Source organism: Myotis davidii, unplaced genomic scaffold (genome assembly GCF_000327345.1).
Source record: "Myotis davidii unplaced genomic scaffold, ASM32734v1 scaffold461, whole genome shotgun sequence".
Lineage (NCBI taxonomy): Eukaryota > Metazoa > Chordata > Mammalia > Chiroptera > Vespertilionidae > Myotis > Myotis davidii.
Window position 1 is genome coordinate 3,493,582 of NW_006295825.1, and position 11,010 is coordinate 3,504,591.

An 11,010-nucleotide genomic window follows, 5' to 3' on the forward strand; every position below is an offset into this window, starting at 1 on the left:
TACCACCACCGCACCCCTCCCCCGCAACTTCCCCCTGGTACTGTTGTCTGTGTCTACAAGTTTGTTTGTTTTTCTTAATCCCTTCACTTTTTTCACCCAGCCCCTAAACCTCCTGACAGCTGTCAGTCCGTTCTCTGTACCTATGAGTATGATTCTATTTGTTTATTTTGTTCGTTAGATTCCACATGGAAGTGAAATCATATGGTATTTGTCTTTTATGAATCCAAAAAGAAAAGTGAAGGAAAACTTTATTTTTCACTCACTTTAGCTATAGTGCCCTTTGCTCCTATTTCACTGTTATGTTTATTGTTTTCCCCTAAAACCCAACTAATTTTTCCTGGCATGAAAAAAGAGGTTGCCAGGAACCCTGCTATGAAGTCGAAGGTTTGAAGCAAGGGTGGTAACGAGTGCTGGTTCCCACACGCAGGCCTAGTATTGACAGGTGTTAAAAAAGAACAGTTGGACAACGAACAGGTCCCATTTTGGTTAATGCTTTAGTTGCAGCCATTCCCTCTGAAAACCAATAGAAAAGGTCCCAAGACAGGAATCTGGCCCCCAAAACTTGCCTCATTTCACAGCTGAGTCAGGCTGTGCTCGGCCCCTCTCCCCTCGTTGACTAATGAGCTGTGTGTCCTTCCGGTTCCAGCAGCAAGAAAGGTGGCAGCAATAAAGGCGTCATTTACAAGCCGGCCCTCCGGAAGGAGGCGGAGGCCCACGCCTGAGGTCCCGGCGCTGCAGGCCCCGAGGGAGGACTTCGCTTTGGATGCTTTTAGGCAAAAAAGTGAATGATGGCTTTCATCACGGCGGCTCCCTGGACACTTGAACTACCCGAAGGTTCTACGCAGCTCACCCCCCAAACACCCCAGACCCGTGGGGGCCTCTACCTGGGTGCCCCCCACCCTGATGCTCGGCCTCTCCCAGGGCGATCGCGGATGGGAGAGCTCGCCCAGGAGCAGGAACTCGGAGCTGTGTGCTTCATCTGTGTGAGACCGGAAGAGGTCTGACGCTGGGGACACACCCGCGCCGCCTGTGGGGCTGTGATCATTGAACGTCACTTTTCTCTCACTCAGGTGTGGTTTCGAAAGTCCTGGAAGCTCAGCTCCTTGTCCAAGATTTCACACCAGCGTGTGCGCATGTGCGCCCTCTACTTCGTGTGCTTTGGGGACTCACGCCTTGGCTCAGGGAAGCCGGTGTTGTCTTCCTCGGATCCTCCTGCTGCGACACGACTTTTAGTCTGACCTTCCCACCCGGGCAATGGTGGTGGGGAGGGGAGGGGGGGCGCGCAAGCACAGGGTCAAGGTGCCTGAGACAAGAGGAAGGGGATATTCTTTGAAAGATGGAAGAGACATCTTCCCAGTCCTGTCCTTGGGGTCAGACACGCTGACTAGACTGCAGAGAGCATGGGAGACACGGTCTGAGGAACCGTGGAAGCTGTGAGTGTGAGAAGGTCAGACTAGGAAGCCCGAGCCCGCCTGCCCGCCCGCAGGGCAGTGAGGGTTTATGCTCCGTAGCGTTTATCAGTAATTGGGCCAGCCCTGAAAATGTGCTGTTGCTTTCTCTCTCCTGGAGCAGACGTGCGCTCTAAGAGCCTAGGAAATAGGCAGAAGCAAAGTGGTTGATGAGCTTTGTCCCGTTTGCCTAAATTTCATTTCTGCCTCCTTCGTGGGATTGGGACTTGGCTACTTCTCTGACCCTCGGGATCGAGCCACAGCTTAGTTAAAAGATATTTCACAGTATGACAGCAGGGAGTTCTCTGTGCTGGGCTGGCAGCATGGGATGTAGGGACTAAACCAAAGGAATGTTCCAAAGACCCCTCCTGGTCTTCCCCCCCGAGTCCCAAAGGCAGTTCCTGAGGAGACAACTCCTTCACGGTCCCCTCCGATGCCAGAGCCCAGGAGCCCAGGGAGTCCCAGGCCCGAGGAGGGGCCCCACCGCAGCCTCTCAGGTCAGCACCTCCCAGTTCACAGAGCCTGCGGGTCCCCAGCCTCATCTGACAGCATGGAATGTCCTCCTGAAGCCGGGTCCCTTTCTGTCCTCCTCCCCTCCTGCTCTCCCTCTGACTCTCACAGGTCTTTCCCACTCTCTGCTCTCACGACTTGCCTAGTGACGCCATCCCTGTGCCTATGGCTCCTGTGCCTGGCGGAGTTACAAATGAGCCCGCGGCGCCTGGGACATGTGGGTGCTCACGAGGCCTCTGGCAGGGCTGGGGCCTGGGCCGGCCCCCCATGCCGCCGCCAGTGCACCTGATGCTGGTCAGGAGGCAGCAGGGACAGCCCAGTGACCAGCGACGGGAACGAGGCAAAGCTTTCTTGGCCTCGGCCCAACGGGGCCCATCAGACACCAATAGCAGCCACTCCAGAGCAGGGGGACCGACGCCAAAAGCTCTCTATGCCTTCGGTAGATGAATTTTGTACGAGAACAGAGAGATCACTGTGCCTGGCAATGGCTTTCATCAGAAGAGAGATTTACTGGGTGGTGAGAGCAGTGGCGTTTCCCTTGCCCCCTTCCCCCAACACAGCCCAGGCTCTGGCTTCCTGGGCCTCTCGGCTGAGAAAAAACAAAGCCGGGGAAGCAAGCAGAGGCTCCCAGAACCAACAGGCGACATCCCCCCTAATCTCCTAATCCTTATGGGGCTCCTGAGGATCCACCTTGGGGACTGGGAAGCCTTTCCCCAGGCTCTCACTGACCCACTGACACCAGTCACCACTGAGGGAAACCTGGGCAGGGGTGGGGGTGGGGCGCACACAGGAAGGCCTGGCTTCGTCGCCTCTCACTAGTGGGGGTCAGGAGTCTCTCCGTTTTGTTTCTTTAGTATCCTCTGATAAAACAGTAAAAACCTGCACCTGTTTTCTTAATAGACATTCTAAGATTTTGCTGCATTGACTATTAATGGCATTTCAAGTTCAAACCTTAAACTCTTCTCCCCTTCACTAAGCTCTCTGAGCGCCTCCTGGCTGGCCCTTGGGGAGCACCAAGGTCTGCAGCACCCCTCTGTCCCTGTGCCCGGGACGGAGCGTCGGCCACTGTGACGAAGGTCTGTTTAGCACTTATGTATTTATTGTAAGAATGATTGTAATGAAGACACTGTAAATATGAGAAATTATAAATAAAGTTTTTCACCGGAGACTGAGTTTCTGGAGGTGAGGCTAAAGCACTACTATCAGCAAGGCACTCGGCGGTTCCCAGGGTCGGGTGACAAGTGACCCGTCAGAACGAACAGCAATGCCGTTTGCCTCCAGGTCTCAGCACCTGGCTCCGAAGGCGCACACACTGGGGTCCTCCATCCCTCTACTGCAGGTGGAGGCCTGCGGCGCCTGCAGCCCAGGGTCCCAGCCGCTTACCCCAGAGCCAGGAAGTCTAGAGCAGTGGTCGGCAAACTCATTAGTCAACAGAGCCAAATATCAACAGTACAACGACTGAATTTCTTTTGAGAGCCAATTTTTTTCAACTTAAACTATATAGGTAGGTACATTGTTATCTTAATTAGGGCACTCCTAAGGCTTAGGAAGAGCCACACTCCAGGGGCCAAAGAGCCGCATGTGGCTCGCGAGTCGCAGTTTGCCAACCACTGGTCTAAAGTGATCAGGGAACGAGCCTTGAAAACTAAGTCAAAGATAAACATGCTTGGAAAAGAGGGAGCAATTCTTAACCAAAGGGCCATGAACACAGGAAACGGGTCTTCTGTCCCTTTACCAGGTATTACACCTCGCAGGCGGTAGCCTCTCTTGGTTGCCTGAATGTGACCTTATTTTGGATTCTTTTTACAAAACACACTATCACCCTCCGTGTCATCTCTTGTCTAAGTCCAGATTTCAGATTCTGGTTTGCTAGAGAAGCCAGGCCATCACTGTGTACCTGACTTACTTAGAAAAGCTGCCGGTTCTCACTCAGTCGCCCCAGGGTGGAGATGGGTATAGCACAAGTGACTCCACACCTCCCCCCACAGCCCCCGCCCCCACTCCTGCTCTCCCTTCCCCCGCAGTGAGGACCGGCAAGTGTGGTGACAAGAGCCACGGGCTGGCGGGCTGGCCGAGGAGACTCCAGTCCTCTTTCAGCGCGGCCATTGCCTCCTCATCGAAATCCAGCTAAACGGGCAATCTAAGCACACAGCCCAGCAGGATTCCAATAAAATACAATGCAAGATGTGAAAGTTTAAAGTTCTAGTAGCCACACCAAAAAAGGTAAAAGAAACCAGTGACATTAATTTTACTATATTTTATGTAACCCAGTAGATCCAAAATACTATAATTTCAACATGTGATCAATATTTTGATATGAAAGAATTTCATTCGTGGTTTTTTTTCTCACTTGTGAAATCTGGTGTGTATTTTACCCTTCTAGCACATCTCAATTCAGATGCTACATTTTCACTGAAAACATTTTATCTATATTTAGACTTCATAAAATTTACAGTTGAAAAAGCAGATTCATATACTTGCTCCAAACACACCCAGAGTTTTCCAAATAACTGAATTATCAGCTTTTAACTTTAAACTGATGAAAATAAAATAAACGGAGTCTCTCTCATTCACTAACCACACTCCAGTGCTCCGTCGGCCCATGAGGCCAGGGCAGCACAGCCGCCGTGCGGATGGGGAACACTGGCCTCTTCCTTTGAGAGGGTTAGACCCGGAGGACTTGCACACAAAAACAAACACTGGCGTGAGGGCAGGGGGTGGGAGACAGAGGCTAGGAGGACCCAGGGAGGCAGATACGGAGGGCAAGGGCGGAAGGAAAGAGGGCAGATGGAAAATCAGGCCAAGGCGAACAGGCCAGCTGACCTCAGACCAGCTGCAGGCCCCCTCCACCTCTTTTCCTGGCTCAGGAAGGAGCGCTCCCCAGCCCTCCCTGCCCTGGCCATGCCTCTGGGCCACGTCCTGGGGCCCAGGTGCTCAGCAGTGACTCCAGCCTGGGGTGTCCCAGTGCCTTGTGGGGAAGCTCTGGCTATGGACACAAGGGCACCCGGTTAATTGCCAGGCACCTGATGCTGCAGGACCCTGACCCAGGGGTCACTGCAACCTGCCCAACCCCCATCTCCTCGGTCCTGACATTCCTGCACCTGACAAGGCAATCTCCACTCCAGCCCCAGGGGACCAGCACCTCTTGAATTGTCAGTGGTGCCTCTTTTAGAACAAGTCCCCTTCTTCCTTCGAGGTGGGGGGAGAAGTCTTGAGACCCACTTAGGAGAGGAAACCAGACCTCTGGGGCTGCCTGCGGGGAAACAGGTGTTACCTGTGCCGTGGGCACTGTTCTGGCATCACCATCCATGTCCACACTGGAAACGGCCTGGCAGGTATGCATGGCCCAGGGTGGGGAGAGGTGTGGAGGGTCCCATGCCTCACCGTGCCCTTTCATTACTGAATGACTGGGCAGAGAGAAGGGCCCAAGTGCTTTGTGGTATGGAATGATTCACCATAACAACTTATCCCAACCAGGTCAGCATATCAGTATGACTGCAGGTCACCCAGGGCTTCAGTATTGCCTCTCACTTGTGTACCTTTGACTGTTTCAATGCACTTTCACTCCCACAACCCAGGGAAGAGGGAGCAAGGCCCCTATCTTACAGGTGGGAAACGAACCCAGGGCTCTGGCTCTGGGCTAAGCCAGGGCCGCACAGCTCCTGCAGTGCTAGGATCTGCACAGCTTCCACAGCTCCAGTGACATGGAAACACCTTCTTGTAATAGAATTTACTGTGATCTCCATCATGCCGTAACCTCATAAATCCCACAGGCTAAAGGCACTAAGGCGTCTCTGCCAGTGATTTCTGGAAAGTCAACAGCCACCCCCTGCCTCCAATCTGACTGGTAACATTAAACCCTGGCCGCTGTTCAGGAAAGTCTGACCAAGGAGTGACAACTGCAAGTGAGCAAAGGAGTCAGCCCAGCGCCTGGGAGGGTGCCCTCACCTCTCCATGCAGCAGCGCAGGTTCCCAAGGCCACGTTCATGGAACCCTCCCTTTTCCTAAGGCTGAACTGGAGAGAAGGAACACACATCCACAGTATAATTCCATTTGTATAAAATTCCAAACGATGCAAACTATCGTGACAGAAACAGATCAGTGGTTGACTGGGGATGAGGTGGGGAGGACAGGGGGAAATGAAGGGATTGCGAAGGGGCAGGGGAAATTGTTGAGGTGAAGGTGTGTTCATTATCTTGATGGTGGTGATGGTGTCTCCACATGTCAAACCTGTTCAAATTTTACACTTTAAATATGTGCCATTTATCTTATATCAGTGATAACTCAATAAACCTGCAAAAAAAAAGGAAAAATACTCCCCCACCCTCAGCCAGATGACACCCTGCCCATCTCCCCCACCCTTAGCCAGATGACACCCTGCCCGTCTCCCCCACCCTCAGCCAGATGACACCGTGCCCGTCTCCCCCACCCTCAGCCAGGTGACACCCTGCCCGTCTCCCCCACCCTCAGCCAGATGACACTGTGCCCATCTCCCCCACCCTCAGCCAGATGACACCCTGCCCGTTCTGGCAGGTCCATTCAGAGCTTATCCTCCTGGTCCATCTAGAAACTTGGTGGGAGCCCAGGCAGCGTGATCTCTATTCACCTGGCTGGATGTGACCTCTCGATACTCTAAGTCAAAGTCATTATTTCTGCCTGAGTTCACTCATTTCAAATATTAACTTTTAATTACCTGCAAGGAAGACAACAAACATAGGGCCCCTGGGTTCAAGGGCGGACTGAGACCTCTCCAGCAACTCCGTGTCAGTGATGACAGAGTCAGCTGGCTCCTCTGGAAGGAGCAGACTCTTCTGGAGAGGCAGGCGACATAACCAGTTAGTGCCTCCTGAAACCAGTTTCCCACGCTACCTAGACATCCAACAACAGCTCTCAGGCATCTCAGTTCCCCTCCCTCCTAACTACCCAACATATAACTATCTGAAAATCTTTCCTGAATATGGTACATGCTTTCTGCGGAGAGCATGCATGATCAGGAACTTGCCGTTCCCTCCTAGTCGCTGCGGGAAATGTGGATTGATCTCCTATGATACTATTATACACCAAGAAGTAGCTCTTTGGTCCTCAGTTCCTGGCACAGAGTTGCTAAATATCCTCATGATAAGCCCCGAAGCCATACCTCAGTTTACGCTAAGGAGGTGGTGCTTGGATGGGAGGGTGCTGCTTGTCAGAGGGACCAACCATATGACTAGTGAACTGGACCTTTTAGCCCCACTCCCGACCCCGGGAGTTCAGTCATCAATGGCCAGTGATTTAATCCATCACGCCTTCATAATGCAACCTCCATATAAACCTCAAAACCACAGGTCAGAGAGCTTCCAATCCAGGCAGGTGCTGGGAGGGTGGTGCACCCAGGAGGGCACAGGCTCTGAATTCCTTCTCCATGCCTCGATCTATATTCCCCTTTATCTGGCTATTCATCTGTGTCCCTTATAAATTATAAGTAAAGGTGAGCTATTCTAAGTGTTGTGAGCTGTTCTAACAAATGATCAGACTTGGGGAGGGATCATGGGAATCCACAATTTAGAGTGGGTTAGTCAGATTAAGGGATTAAGCAGAAACAACAACAATGAAAAAAAAACACTCGTAGACACAGACATCAGGATGGTGACCACCAGAAGGAAAAGGGGTTGGGGCAGGGAGAAGAGGGTAAAGGGGAGATAAATGGTGACGGAAGGAGACTTGACTTGGGGTGGTGAACACACAATACAATATACCGATGGTGTATTACAGAACCTGAGACCTATATAATTTTATTAACCAATGCCACTACAATAAGTTCAATAAAAATAAAATAATAAGACTATGTGCATATGTGGAAACTTTAGAAAGAAAAGAAATACAGGTGACAACCTGGGACTTGGGATTGGTGTCTGAAGTGGCGTGAGTCTTGTGGAATTGAGCCCTTGCTTTTGTGGCGTCTGCACTAACCTCGGGCGGTCAGTACCAGAATTGAGTGAAATTGTAAAACATCCCAGTGCGTATCCATCAGGAACTGGAGAATTGCTTGCTGTCGAAAACCCCACACATTTGGTGCCAGAAGGGTTATGAATAAAGGAAAAGGCATTTCCTTTCATCTCACATCTATCATTCAAAGTAGTTTCCAACGGACTTTCTCATACCTTCTTATTCAGAAGCAAAGAGTTAATGAACACTACTGTTTGCTGAGCACAGACTGCATGATGGGGATGCAGCCATGATTTAGATAGAGCCCCCATATTCAATGACAACTGGTATCACAATCTCACTTGGGGAGACAGACAGAAACCACTAATCAAAAAGAAGAGTAGTATGAAGAGGATACTAGGTACCCATCAACAGAAGAATGGCTAAGCAAACTCTATATCCATAAAACGGAATACTATCCAGCAAAAAGTTGCAAATTATTGATACACACAAAAACATGAATCAATCTCAGAAAATTATGTTGGGTGAGAGAAGTCAGACACAAAAGAGTACATTTTGTGTTATTCCCATTATATGCAGTTCAAAACAAGTGAAACTAATCTGCGGTGATAGACGTTGGAGCCAGTGGCCCTCTGCAGAAGGTGGGGAACCAGCTGGGGAAAAGGAAATGTTTTGTATCTACATTTGTCAAAACCCATCTAATTATGCACTTCAAACCTGTGCATCTTACTATAAGTAATTATTCTTTGATTTAAAAACATGCTAATAAATCACAGTGGAGAAAGCCACTTTTCTGAGTCTAATCAAGAAAGACTTCACAGTGACATTTGAGCAGGACCTTGACGGAGGAATAGGATGTTTTCTGTTTGGAACTAAAACCAAAGGCAAAAATGTGGAGGTCTGAGAGTCCATGGGGCATGGTAAGCAGAGGCCTCAGGGATGTGTTTGAGAATGTGTGGGAAGGGAGACTAGAGGACGGTGGGAGGCAAGAAAAAGTGGTTGGGATCAGATTGTGAAAGACTTTGAATGACACACACTTTCTAATAAAGACAAAAAAATCAGGAAGTGCCTAGTTATGGTTTTATCTGATTACATAAATAATGTATACTCATTGAAAAACATAAAAATAACTATGTATAAAGCAAAACGTTCCCTTTCGGCACTTGGGCAATGCTCCTACCAGTGAGTAATATCGCCAGGCCTTACATTTGTAATTACATAGACTAATAGGATACATACCATATGCTCTATAAGGGCTAGGATCATAGTTTCACTTTTGTATTCTCAACATCTTGCACAACGTCTGGCATGACGTTGAGTGTAATAAGATTCTGTATTAATTGCTAATAAATACATTTTCAATGAACATGTACATTTTTGTAAGTCTTTCCTTTTACCTTGCACACTCCCCACCACGGGTCAAACCTGCAATCTGGGCAAATACCCTGACTGGGTTTCGGACCTACAACCTTTTGGTGCACGAGATGACACCCAACCAACTGAGCCACACCAGCCAGGGCTGTAGGAAGCCCCAGGACAGTGATGGCGAACACATGACACGCATGTCAGAGGTGACGCGCGAACTCATTTTTTGGGTTGATTTTTCTTTATTAAATGGCATTTAAATATATAAAATAATATCAAAAATATGTCTTTGTTTTACTATGGTAGCAAATATCAAAAAATTTCTATATGTGACACGGCACCAGAGTTAAGTTAGGTGTTTTTCAAAATGCTGACACACTGAGCTCAAAAGGTTTGCCATCAGTGGGCTAGGACCTCCAGCACAATGTTGAATAAAAGTGGGAAGAGTGGACATCCTTGCCTTGTTTCCAATCTTAGTGAAGAAGACATTCACTCTTTTATCGTTTTAAGTATGGCATTAGCTGTATGTTTTACATAGATGTCCCCTTTTCAGGTTAGAGAAATTCTATTTTATTATATTCCCAGTTTGCTGAGAATTTTTTTGAAAATAAAAAATGGGTGTTAGATTTTGTTTAAAACTTTCTGCATCTATTGATGTGATCCTGTTTGTTTTAGTCTGTTATTATGGTGAACTGAATGATATTTGTATGTTAAAATAAAACAATCTTGTATTTTTGGGATAAACTCCACTTGGTCATATGTACTATACCTTTTATATATTACTGGATTCAATTTGCTAAAACATTGTTGATGACTTTTGTATGTATATTAGTGATAGATATTTGTCCATTTCATCTAAGTGTTTGATTTATTAGCTTTAATTTTTTTACAGTATTCCCTTTTTATTTAATAACTAGGCCTTCCTTCCCCTGGCTGCTGGCACTGGTTTTCCTCCAGCACCTGGGACCCAGGCCTTCGGTCCAGCCGCAGTGGAGAAGCCAAGCCTCGAGGCTAGGCTTCTCCCTTTGGGCCGCAGCAAGACTTGGCTTCTCTGAGGTTTGGCGGCTGCAGTGGAGAAGCCAAACCTCTTCAGTCTTCAGTCTTCACTCTGCGCCTGCATATGCAAATTAACCGCCATCTTTGTTGAGTTAATTTGCATAGTTGCTCTGATTGGCTGATGGGCGTAGCGGAGTGACACCAATTTGCATGTTTCTCTTTTATTAGTGTAGATATAAGATCTGTGGTGATGTCTCTTCCCACTCCTGATATCTCTAATTTGTGCTTTCTTTTCCCCTTATCAGTCTGGCCAGAGTTTTACCAAGTATATTGATTTTTCTCAAAGAACCAGATTTTTGTTTTATTGATTTTGATTTCTTATGCTGTTTTTCTGCTTTTGATCTGATTTTTGCTATTTTCTCCATTACTTCCTTTCTTCTACTTATTTTAGCTGTTGCCTGCTCCTCTTTTTTTAAAATTTTTATTAATTAATTAATTAATTTATTTATTTATTACCTGCTCCTCTTTTTCTGTTTCTTAAGTAGAAGCTTAAGTCATTGATTTTAAACATTTTTACTTACCTAATAAGCATTTTAATGCTCAAAATGTCCCACTCTATTCCTTCCTTAGGCACTTTGCTTTGACAAGTATTTTCACTCTCTCCTGCAACATCAATTATTCCCTTTCCACTGAGTCATTCCTATCTTCATACAAACATGCTGTTATACTGTTATAGTATAGGAAAGAAAGAAAAAAAGAAAGAAAG